The sequence below is a fragment of the Hesperophylax consimilis genome, chromosome 15, assembly GCF_061612785.1.
Source record: "Hesperophylax consimilis isolate HC1 chromosome 15, BYU_Hcon_1.0, whole genome shotgun sequence".
NCBI classification, from domain to species: domain Eukaryota; kingdom Metazoa; phylum Arthropoda; class Insecta; order Trichoptera; family Limnephilidae; genus Hesperophylax; species Hesperophylax consimilis.
Window position 1 is genome coordinate 11,266,089 of NC_142850.1, and position 12,231 is coordinate 11,278,319.

At 35.4% G+C, this 12,231-nt stretch overlaps 1 protein-coding gene across 1 annotated transcript in view; it reads left to right on the plus strand.

Annotated features, from left to right (window-relative positions):
* LOC149417291 (atrial natriuretic peptide receptor 2-like) overlaps positions 1-12,231 on the plus strand; it is a 366,040-nt gene that overhangs the window by 192,643 nt on the left and 161,166 nt on the right. The gene's annotated exons all lie outside the window — the stretch shown is intronic.

Consider the following 12,231-nt stretch of genomic DNA (forward strand, 5'->3'; position numbering starts at 1 on the left):
ATTTGTCGATGTTCGTCATTGACAAATTAGTCTTGCAGGCCGGAAGATAAAACAGTCAACGCTGTCAGTGACGGAGATAACCATCAGGAACATAGAAATTAATGCTCAGCGTGATAGTTGAGTTGTGGAACCAACCATCAGTCTTTAGAAATGTGATACAATATGCAAGTATTGCCCAAGAGAAAGTCAGTAGGATAGAGCCATGGGTAGTAGCTATACTCCCTCAGGCAGAGAAATCTCAGAAATTATCATGATGAAGTCCCTGAATAATGTCACACAATGTAATTCACGAAAACCATCAAACACAATTTAAAAAATATCACACCTCACGGCGTAACGGAAATTTAGTGCAAAACGTATGGGTGGAAAATATTATGGTGTGTGGCTCTTGAATTACTAAGCCGCTTGGCATTTCCACAGTTTTCAGCTTTGCCGTCTTTATTAACAGAGCATACGTAATAATTGCCTGTTTACTGACAAAATATAATTCCACAAAATTCAAACATAAAACATTCCTATTTTTGTATGGGTCTCATTAAAACTTTAACTAAATTATATTCAGTAATACCTTTACGAGGCTGTATAAATATTTGTGCCTTAATGGATGAGTTTGTTTGCAGAGGATTGGTTATTGGCGTTTGGGCAAATTAACTACGTAAGCACCCGTGATAATTTAATATCAGCAACCTAATTTTTGTTTACGTTCAATCCGGCAACCTTGCTGTTAGAGAATTATTGGCCATTGGAAAATCTACCTGGTTTCACGACCCTGAATGAGCACAGATTTATTAAATATGTTGGAGTATTTCAAAAAAATATATGCGCGTATTTTATTATTCATAGGTATGTTTATTAATAATAATAATAATAAATTTATTTCACTTAAAAATCATACAATAAAACATGTGGAAACTTTGACTAGCCAACTAGGAATGGATCCTGATTTAGGCCAGTCAAATTGACAAGTTTAGTTCATATCATAATTTAGCACTTTATATATATATATATATGAATGAACATAATTTATTATATATATATATATATGAATGTAATGTAAATGTAGGCACTGCAGGAATATATAAGTCTTAATTATTATTAAAATAATTTTAAACTACAATATTAAAATAAGTCACATTATGTGTACTTTTCATTTCGACAAGTCGAAAATAATTTTTTTTAAAGTGATTACAAAAGTGTACATTAAAATAATGAAGGTATAGCGAAGCCGTATTCTTATACGAGTTTATCTATGGTCATTAAACGATGTGAAAATACGTTTATTTTCAAATCCTTAGCTTCGTCCAGTCACACCACACAAAGCACGTGAGGCTCTCCCAACTAGCAATTAAGTCAATAAATATATGAACACTGATCGGGGGGCCAAATACATTATTATAGTCACAATTGATTATCATGCACTTTATTATGCCCTTTTGACTGCTTTATTGTTTATTTGTTAGTTAGGAACAGCTCACGTATATTGTCTTATGTTGATAGTGTTAAACAATGAACAATATTATAAGCAAGTTATATAGTATACAATAAATAGGAACATTTTAATTATAATTAGACTTAACTTTCATTCTCATAGGTGAAATGTATAGTTTACATAGCTGCACCTATTATTTTAAATTATTGTAGGAGGCTTAGTTACAGAGTGATATTTGAAGAAGTACTCACTTAAAATGAGTGATGGTATTTATGAGAAACGCAAGGTTACCATGGCAAGGTTTTACTGCGATAAACTGGTTCATCGATGATGGTCATTGTAACTTTATTTAAATAATATGTTCCCTCCTTTTTCTTCGTGCAAATTTATAAGCTGTAAATTTCTTGCCGAGGTGTATAGAACGTCGTTGTATGTAATAGATCTAGAAAATAATTAGAACAGAATTGAACATAATTGAACTTTCCTGTATATTTTTAATAATATATATTTATGTTCAGTAATGAGCGTGTTTATGAAATGAAAAGCAAATTTTTAGCTGGGCGGTACTACATACAGTACAATGTTTTGTTCAGAATTCACTTTCCTAAATGTGATTCGTCCCTCGGTATAAGACGCGCCTTGGGGCTAAAACCAACTCTTGCATAACAAACGTGGCAAGACGGGACGACGCTTTTGCATAAAAAGCGACGCTTTATTTAGCCAGCCTCGTGACTCGTCGGCTCTTTCTGCTTACCACCAAAACTACTAGAAGTATATTATTTGTTTCTTTTCTAATTAAAATTGGCAATGCAACTGTTCTAAATGACAATGAATTTTTAATTTGTAACATATTTCTTTTTGTATATTTTAGTAATAATAATATAATTATCAAAAATATGAAGTCTTGTTTACTTTCATTTTAACTTCCTTCAATAAAAAATAATTTACATATTTCACATCTGCTAGGCGTCCCGTAGCGGCAATTTTTTTTTTAAATTTGTACCTTTTTTACTTTTACAACGTCTTTAGGTAAAATTATTTGATTCTAATTCAAAATCATCGATTCGATACCAACGTCCTCAACTGATTGTTAAATTGCACCTAAAACACTGTTTAGTACTGTACCATTATTTTTTTTGTACCTAGGTTGTAATAACGTATTTTTTAAAGTAACAACCAGATGTTGACGATCTGTTTCCATTGATATTTAAGCAGGCATAATATGCCATTCGCGCTTCATGGATTTCAAAATGGTCCGATTCCATTCACGTATTTTATGTAAGTCATTGCCAAATTATGTAATAGAAAGTTATTACATTACAAAACTGACGATTTTTTCATCGTCAAAAATAATCATTAAAACTTTGCTAATCGCAGTGAAATCTATTAATTACTGTGCCTTCCTAGATATCATAAGAATAAATTTGTAATTATTTATTTAATGCTAGTTAGATGATAGTATAATTCTTAACGATAGGTGCGTAAAACTAATTAATACTTGTTCCTTACAAAATACACGATGCTTGTCCTTCAAAGAGCACCCGGGAAACGATTTTAGGTTAGTATACAATAAACCATATTTTGACAGCATTTCGACCCACTAGTTGTTCAAGTGGAATGACTTTTGTCGTTTGGCGTTTATGTATGTAGGTACATTTGACGAAACTTGAGAAAAATAAAGTCGACCAATGTATGTACATTCGGACAGATTGCGATTACGAGCGGCCTGGATTGGAAAATCGCAATGTTAGAAACAGCGGGTAACTACTAGATGCATTTTTAGGTCCTATGACATATTTACCTTGATCGAAAATAAACTATTTGTGAAAAAATGTATACTAAAATATAAAAAATACTAAACAAACAGAGCAGAGTGAAATAAGTTTTCAGAGCTCCGTGCTACACAGCTGGAAAAATGCTTTGAACATACAAATTTCCTACAAAAAATAGAGGTAACCGTACGATAATGGTGGCAGTTGTTTATTAAAAAATACCTCAAATACATACAAATTAATAAAAAAATAAGGTTTTATGATGTTCCCAGCATTTTTTCATCTATGAGCGTAGTATATTATTATTGCATTTATTTTATTTGATTGCATTAAACTTCAAGAGGATCTCAATCGTCTTTTTGACTACTGTGAATCGAATAAACTTGTAGTAAATACCTCAAAGTGCAATAAATTATCATTTACAAGTAACAAAAATAAAATTTCCTTTGATTATACATTAAACGGTACACATCAAAGAAGTAGAATCTATCAAAGACCTTGGGGTAATACTGGATGTGAAATTAAACTTCATTCAACACACTGATGCAATCATCAACAAAGCCAACAAATGCTAGGATTAATAATACGTTTAACGAAACCTTTCCGCAACCTTAAGACTCTATATTCCCTTTACACAGCGTTCATCCGTCCCCACCTAGAACACTGCACACCGATCTGGACTCCTTTTTACCAAGCTCAGATTGAAAGAATTCAAAAAAAAAAATTTAAACACATTAATTATAAACAAAACTTACATTTCTCAAATTACACCGATTCTATTAATTACCACATCTTCAACTCCCTTCATACACGACGTTTGATTTTTGACCAAATCTTATTATTTAAAATTCTTTAAATGGCCTCGACTCACCAGAGCTAACCAATTTAATAAATATTCATATTCCAACAAGATCAACACGGCAATCCCATTTGTTTCATTTACCTACAAATAGAACTAACTTTAGAAAAAATTCACCAATTCCACGTATATGTGCCCAATATAATACTTAATTTCAAAACATAGACATTTTAAAACTTATATAAAATAGACACTAAAAAATATATAAATATATTTTTTTTATCCAATAAAACTCCATCTCCAATCAATTTTAATATAGGAGACTTTTTTGGCTTGACTGTATTTAACATGTATATATTTATATTTTATGTATAAGCTGTTTGTCTCTTACCTTTACCAATAAATAAATATAATTTATGCCCAGGTTAAAAATTAACATACTAATTTCGTCTATCGGTGACATGGGCACTGGGCACTTTGATTAGTGATGTGAAATATTCATGCGTAATGCGTATCATTATTCAAGTTCAATGAACTTATAATTCGAAATTGGAACTACCTATCGTATACAGCGAAGTCATACCAAAGTAGCTAACGAAACAATTTTTTTAATAAATAAAAATTATTGCTTTCTAACGAGTATTTATTTTTTAATGTTTAACATATGCTCATGTGAATCAACTCATTGCAAGCCGCAATAAGTAGCTATTCTGGGGAAAATAATTATGCCAGATTACCTACGTATACACTAATTATGAAAATAAAGTCAGCTACCATCAGCGCTCGACGGGTTAATAGAGTGATGATACCCACGTTACTGAGACAACGTTCATATACCTATTTTATTCTTACACACATTTTCTTTGATTTGTTATACTTTTCATAATGTTATACTTTTTTACAATGTCATTAGAGAGATGTCATAATTTTGAAAATTTACTTAAATTCGATAGGTTTCTCTTGAAAGGCAATGATCCTGATGCAAATGTCCTTGTAATAAATACTTTCAGGTTCACAAATACGATTTTTCACAACTATTTTAATATTTTATGAAAAACGATATCAACCTGAGATAATAATATTTTGGTTATTATTATTTATTTCTACAGTACAAAATACTTCATTAATAAGTTTTTTTGAAGGTTCAAGGTTTACAGATTGAAAATGAAAATTTTTCTCAAGGTCAAGGTTTTCCTAAAGTAGATTATCCTTGTAGTTTTGTAAGTGTGCAAAGTGAAAAGTCTTTGGATATAAATCTGGACTTTAACCAGTTCATAATTTCACCGGAGAAAACCTGTGCGAAACGCGCAAAAACTTTAATTTTCCCGACTTTGATGTTTTTTTAGGGTAAAATTCACAGTTTACTTGGTAGGTTAGCCTAAATGCTTACTAAGAAAGGTTTATTTAACTAGACACTAGCTTTTTCGCTCTCTCGCACAAATAAACAAGCTTAAAGAGAAGGACGCGGGAACAAAAGCCGAGGTACATTCTTAGTTTTACTATCTCTACGCAAAAATAGCTATAAGATAACATCTTTATATGAGAGTTGTTGGGAAGTTTCTGGAAGATCTTGATATAAGAGAATAGTCACCCATGTACTTAATAATATTACGTTACGTCGAATATAATGGATTATTACAGTCGTGTGAAATAAAGCGTCGCTCTGCAGAAAAAGGGTATAAATAAATAAGACATTTAAGAAATAATGAAATGGTGTACCTTTGGCACAGAATTTTTGTTGAAAAACACAGTAAAAACTCTTGAACGGTGAGGTATGGAGGTATGTAAATTGGATAGGTTTATTTATATTTCTGGAATTTCTAGGTCACTGCAACTGTAATATTAGAGTGGTACGCGAAGGATTGGTTATCGGTTACCATATTTATACGTAGTAATGCATTCGTTAATATATCACCTATCTTAACCATAAATCAAAAAATCACAGTTTTGAAGAAGCAACAGTACAAATGGTTAAATAAAAAAAATTAAGGTCAACGTAATTTTTTAACTATGAGCTATGTATCTTTAATTTTTTACTAAATCAGAATATTATTTAATTAATTAAATAAACAATCATGACACATTCCTCTATATCAGAGGTTCCCAAAGTAGTTTATATGGACCCCCAGTGTGATGAACTTGCCCTGGGACATTTTTTTTTAAGTATTGATTTATTATGGTGGGAAAGGAATTTTTCAGTTGATCTCACGAGATGGAGACTTCCAGATGTTGGCCTTAGAGCTGTTTTAGAAACAAGTGTTTAGATTTATTAGGGTAGAGAAAAAAAAATGGGAACGTGCACTGTATCGTCAGAGACCTCCGGGATGTGGTTTGAATTCTTAGATTTTATTCAGTGGAGAGCGAATTTGGGCTGGAAACTGGATCTAGGGGGGTCGTGTTTCATTCTTTTGCAAAGAATTAGACATTTCACTGGAGGAGTAACAATTTATTGGTTTTGAGACGATTTAAAATTAATGTGACAGGTTCTAGGGCCATAATTGATGTGTTCCTTTAGTGCATTTCTGTCTTTTGAAAACAAAAAGCATTCAGAATTCAAAAGAACATAAATTAGAAATCGCATATGGTGATTTGGGGGGTTGGTTTGAGAAGGGGGAGTCTGGATTTGAAAGCGCGGGGAGACGGTCAAGACAGTCAGCGTTGAAGGTCGGAAGAAGCAAGTCGATAGTCGTGGTTAATGAGCCCGGGCGGGGAGACAGTTAGCGTTGAAGATCGGAAGGAGGAAGTCGATAGTCGTGGTTAGAAAAAGCGGTTCAAGACAGTTAGCGTTGAAGGTCGGAAGAAGCAAGTCGATAGTCGTGGTTAATGAGCCCGGGCGGGGAGACGGTCAGCGTTGAAGAACGGGGGAAGGAAGTCGATAGTCGGTGGTTAGAAAAAGCGGTTCAAGATAGTCAGTTTGAAAACTTTGGGAGGCGGGAAATAAAGTCAAGGGGGTCAGAGTTTCAAGGTCTGGGAGACGGTCAGGAATAATCAGGATCGGTCAGCGTTTTAAGATAGTCGAGTTAGTAAAAAACTAGGAAGCGCGTCAACAAGAATTAATCGTCGGGACGCGAACACGGCTAAAATCATTTAGTGTAGAAGGTGCGGTTTTCTAACAGCATGAGTTTTCTGCATGTGACTGTGTTTGTTTTTTTTTAATTATTTGGATTGTTGACACTAAGATGTATCGGTAAGTCTATTATAATCTAATTATTAACACTTATTTCCTTAATGTAAACCAAATAATCCAATTGTATTTTGAAGTAAGGGTATTCAACTTGAGCACTATAGGTACCCGTTAGCGAAGGAGGTCATAAATTACGAGACCTGGCCATTAAAAAAGGGACGAAGAACGGTTACCCTGAAACCGCTTTAGATCATCCAACAATAGACATTGTTTATGAGTTTAAAATGATTTAATAATTCTCTAGTAGTTATATTTAGCGCCAAAATTTATAGAACACAAACCATTGTATTTATGCAGTGTTTTTATAGTAACGGATAGAACGGTAAATTAAATCTTCAATGCCTGTTATTTGAAAATGAGTTGTCGTATCCTCCTTGGGAATTCAACTTATTCTATACGGAATTCATAAAATATATTTAATTAAATATAATTTATTCAAACATCGCTCTTTTAATTCATTTTTGAATCGGAATAACGCAGCGGATCGAGGCTAGTCGCCGAGAGAGTGCATCTGTCTGGCATTCCTATTCTATCAAGCGAGATTTTAATTTTTCATGGGTTTGACGGGGACGAAGTATACGAATTTTCCGTAGGCTGTCCTATCTTACCAAAGCGACAAAAGCGAAGGGAACGAAATTTGTAATTTGGCTTGCCTAATAGGGACTCTTGTGTTAGCAAAGTCGATAACCCTGGATACCGATATAACGTCTATTTTAGTATAGCAGCGCCGGCTTTTTCCCCTGCTATTGGTGTGGTTGAGTTATTCCCGTAAAAGCACCGGTTTCTGTCGAAGGTGTTGGCGGACCAGCCTTAGATAGTCACCTGGAATAGACCTCTGTTTCGAGTATTTTCAGCTGGTGAGAGGACGCTTTCACTGAGTTCAGATCGAAGGGAACGAAAATTGCTAATGGGCTTTCCTACTTGAGTTAGCTGGTAGACGAAGGAACAAAGCGGATAAGGGCTATGCTATTCTTGTCTGGCGTATGGTGAGGATTTTCTCGCTGACAGAACGAAGGGATCGTGACGAATATGAAGTTGTCTCGGCGATTTCTGACGTCCTTCCTGTCAAATTCAATAAGTACTTACCCCACTATAGGAGGAGAAGTCATCCAGAATTAGGTTGGAAATTGACTCCGACTGAAACCGTTTGAGCTGACGGAGATCGGATGATTTCAGATTCACGACCTGATGATTCCAGTATCCCTGATCCTTAGCGCCGGAAGTCGAGGATATCAATTTCTACCATTCTTTGATATTTGAAGCGAACGGAGGGTAACAAACGATAGAGCGAATGACCATGACTTTGAAGTGGGGTAAAATCTCCCGTCTAGGAAACATTCGTTATGTCGGATGGACGCCCTCATTCAAATTAAATATTGACATGACTATTTTGAGTGTGGACGAAAGACTTGAAGTATGTTCTGTATTGTACATATGATAAATATGTGTCATTACCTCTACTGGAACGAGAAGCTGTATAGACTGGAGCCAGGAGCTATTTGGAGTAGCGTGACTGCAGAGGCGAAGTCGAACAAACTGAAGCTGAATTCATCATTATCCTTACGAGCGTAAACCAGAGGGGTGTTCACGGGACTCCCGAACTCCTGACGTTGCTGATGCAAACCACTTCAGTATATGTTTATGTTTGAGGTTAGTAGAGTGGACTCCTAATTTTCGGCATGCTGGCGAAGCTCAACTCATCATCGATTTGGGGGAGGTTGACGCGACCTAAACCTCGCGCTACCCACGTGGCCCAAATGGTTCCTGACACCAGGCTATCATGCCACCGGACCGGAGCAGTTCCTTGTACCTAACGGTATAAGATGAATCTTCATCATTCATCATCAACATCAACATCAACAGCTACCACCAAGGACCCACATTCCACCTTCATCACCCTCCGGCAGGAGGCAAAACATGTCATTATCTCATCTGTCGCTGAGCGATATTCAATTCATTTCTGGAGGTGTTGGGATTGGACCATCAACTTGGCTGCTCTCGAGCTGGTCACGTTGATGGGTGGGATTTGGACGGAGACCAATCGAAAGCAACACATGTTTTGTCTCTAGCTATTCCCGAAAATACTTACTCATAGAAATAACTCACAAAACTAACAATCCATAGTCAAATCATTAACTTAGAATCTTGTGCATCTTGAATTGAATTGTCTATAGTGAATTTCATGTACTTAATTTGTAATTAATTGTCTCATTATATTAGCACATTATCAACTGCAGCAACCGGAAACGTTTGGGCGAGCAAACAAGGTAGGAAAAGGTAGTTAAAATCAGGGTAGTCGGTCATTGTCTTATTTTCAAACCATACAGAATGTAACACGCCTCATCTAAAAAGAACCAAAGTTACCACAACCAATTGAAAGGATCCTTCAATGAATTAATCCCTGTCGAAACAAAAAATTGACACAACGTGACATATTAATTCGTTAAGATTGAAGGGTTGATAAACCGCGGGAAGTTGTAAATAAAACCAAACGAACAGAATATTAATCCGTTAAGAAGATCTATCTGGCTTCTGTCCTTTGTTTTGATCAAAGGAACGTTTAAAAACATTACACCAGGGATCGATATCGGCTTGCTGGGGGTCTATGTTAGCGAGATAAAAATTTGGGGGTCCAAATGCGAGGTAAAAATTTGGTACATACGAGCGGACCCCTATTTACCTTAAGTCAACATTTAGGAGTTAATGACATAATATAACCGTAAATGACATAATAGACCTAACACAAATATAATAGACTGATATATTACTTATTTGATGTTTGTATTTTTATATTTCGTAAAGTTGTTAATTGAGGTACATAAATAGATTCTATGTTCTTTTTTTGGTCTGAATTAATATATTCAAGCAAAACATTCCACATTGGAAGCTGCGAATTTTCCTAGTTCCCCAACTTTTTTTTTCAAAGTGTAATAATGACGTTAAACATTTAAATGCACTTCACACAGACTTCAAAACTAAGTTTGAGGACATTTTGACTATGGAAATGGAACGTTGAAGAATCGAATACCATGTGACAAAAAGAACTGACCGGAACTGACACTGACAAAGAACTTAAGGGGCAGTTCTGTAGGGCCAGCTACAAAAAGCTAAAAAGAGAAATGATTATCACATGGGGCGTTAATAGTTTTAGAAAAAATCAATATTCGGCAGGCAGTGGGTCTATGGAAAAAAATGTTTTTGGCAAGTGGTCTACGGGGCAAAAAAGTTTGGGAACCTCTGCTCTATATTCTAGTTTAGAAGCTATTTTTATAACTGTCGAAGTAATAAAACATACACAAGAATTTTATATTTAGGCAGGATATATGTGTGTGTCCTTTCATTTTTTTTCCTCTCGAGCCTGATGGGTGATGTGATGAGTGATCATCTTATTTTGAAGGCTGTTATAAGCACAGTATAATTTCTTAAAATTTCTTTTTTATTGTTGATGGATGAGTAACACATAAAATTGAAAACAACAATATCGGATCGGTAGACTTACGTTTCGACGGCTATGTAAAAATTGTCGAACGGCTACGTAAAATATTATTAAATTGATAATGTTGTATGTATTCCAACACCACTCCTGGCACTAATAATAACAAACTTTGAAATTTTCAGCGATATCGGTGGACACAGGCTGAATTTTTAAATATAGTTTAGAAAACAGTTAGAATTTAACTCAACCATTTCGAATGCATTTTATAATATAAGATGTTGTCCTGCCACAAACTGCCTTCTATGAAGGGTAGTTAAAATGTGTAGTTGTATGTATTTTTGGTGTGAAATCAACAACAGCGCCACTTATCTGGTCCAAAAAATCTTACATTTCAAGCTGGAACCTATGACAGGTAAAATCGTGCTCTTTTTTTCATCTGAGAAGTAATTTTTTTTGTTTTAAACAGCGCCATTTGTTGGACGTAAACACAACACGCGCTATTGTTTCTTTACCTGCACAGACAGACTGAGCCACAGCAAGTTAAAGCTAGTTAGTTAATAAGGTATATCCTTATCTTTATCCACAACTTGTTATGAGAACAACTTTCGTTTCTTCAAGCCCGAAACAATGTAACGTCATTGGCCCGAGCTGATTCAACCTATCCAAGAGTTTTGTTAGGTCAACTCCATTCATTAATAAGCCAGTAATTTTGCATAACGAATGACATTATTAAAAACTTGTATCAATATATTGTTAAGCTTATCTGATACTATGGAGGCCGTGCTAAAATTTGTCCACAGGCGGTTGGAATATTTCCTATCAACTGTTGACCGCGCTCGCAAGCATTGCTAACTGACCATAAATGACGGATTTAGTCAATATCGCATTGATGTAGGCTTGTGGAAGACCGGAGCCCTTCCATCCTGCCTCTGGTTATCAGATGCTTAATTTTTGACCCTAAGGTCTTTGGGTTCTTTCCCCCTCAATCCCAATACATTCTTCGAAGGCCTACCGGGAAGCTGGCTAAGTGGCAAGGGCGCCGAGGCTCGCTTGCGACTCTCCGATCGCTCCGTTCATTCTTGGTAGGACTGCCAGACGACTAAAACTACAATTTAACTTATTATTTTTGTAATTTTTTTCTCCTTATCTTAATAATTTAATCAGCAACACCAATTGCTAGTTATATAACTGCAATCCAATTATATAACTAACAACATGTACGTACTCGCACACTGCTTACTAACACTATATGCCTGAACATTGGTGGTCTAGAATCATTTTTCATAAAGAGGAGCTTTCTTAATAAATAAAAAATACTCTTTTCGTGTACGGTGAAGAAAGAAACCATCCGTTTCCTTAGAACGCCGTGGGAAAGTGGTGAGCAACCTCCAATGACGAAGGGTTTTGCCGATCGACAATATTTGACATGCTTGATACCCTAGCACAGTGGTTCTCAACCTGGGTTCGATCGAACCCCAGGGGTTCGGTGAGTCAGTCTCGTGGATTCGGCGGAGGTCAAGACTTACCACCGACTCATATGATTCGTGATGACAGTCCATCATTAGCTGCAGATGATCACGCAACATGGTTTGGCCTATCTGTGCTGCAGGG